Here is an 896-nt window from a genome sequence, read left to right on the forward strand (position 1 = left end):
CTGTTCAGGATGAAAATGTGGTTGGAGAAAAAAATTAACAACTTCTGCTGTTGATTTACTCAACCCAGTATTTGCATGGTGTGTTTATGGACTGATCCACCATTCCAAGATTTGGACTTGAACACTCTCCCAGAAGAAATTGTAGTGGAATGCAATGATGATTCATGTTTGACTTGAATCTTTGTTACATAGGATTACTGGCTCTTGTGAGCTTCATCGTGGCCTTTTTTGTTTGCAAGCTCCCACATACTTTTAATAAAGCCAGATTCAGCACATTTGGTATTCCGGTGTTTTGCAATTTGTGACTATTGTTTGCTCCAACCTATCTTAGGGCCCATACAGACAAGCCAAAATAAAGCTGCTTCGGGTCACTTTGGAGGTATGCTGTTTAAATGACACACCCATCTTAACAGGCCAGAAGCTGCACCAAAGCTGCGCTTCAGTCCTTAGGCTTTGGCATGGCTTCTGACCTCTTAGGACACATGCATCATTAAAACATCTCCAAAGTGACACAAAGCAGCTTTATTTTGGCCTGTCTGCACAGGCTCTAAGCATCAAAGCGAAACACAGGATGGCTGTGGAGATCTGGTCTCCACTGCTGGAACACTAGTTATATATTTCTTCCTAAATGTTATATAATTGTCTTGAGGCTAAACACTAAGGAACAGCTAAAAAGAACATTTTTTAAAAAAAATCAAATAGTTGAAAACATTTGAAAACACATATACACACTTGATTATGACATAAGTTTCATTTAACTGTTTGGGCTAAACCAGCTAGTGTTCTGAAGACAGGATTTCTAGCTTAATCCGGAATTCACATACCAAAATTATTATTATTATTATTATTATTATTATTATTATTATTATTATTATTATTATTATTATTATTATTAT

The sequence above is a fragment of the Sceloporus undulatus genome, chromosome 6 (assembly GCF_019175285.1).
Source record: "Sceloporus undulatus isolate JIND9_A2432 ecotype Alabama chromosome 6, SceUnd_v1.1, whole genome shotgun sequence".
Classification (NCBI taxonomy): domain Eukaryota; kingdom Metazoa; phylum Chordata; class Lepidosauria; order Squamata; family Phrynosomatidae; genus Sceloporus; species Sceloporus undulatus.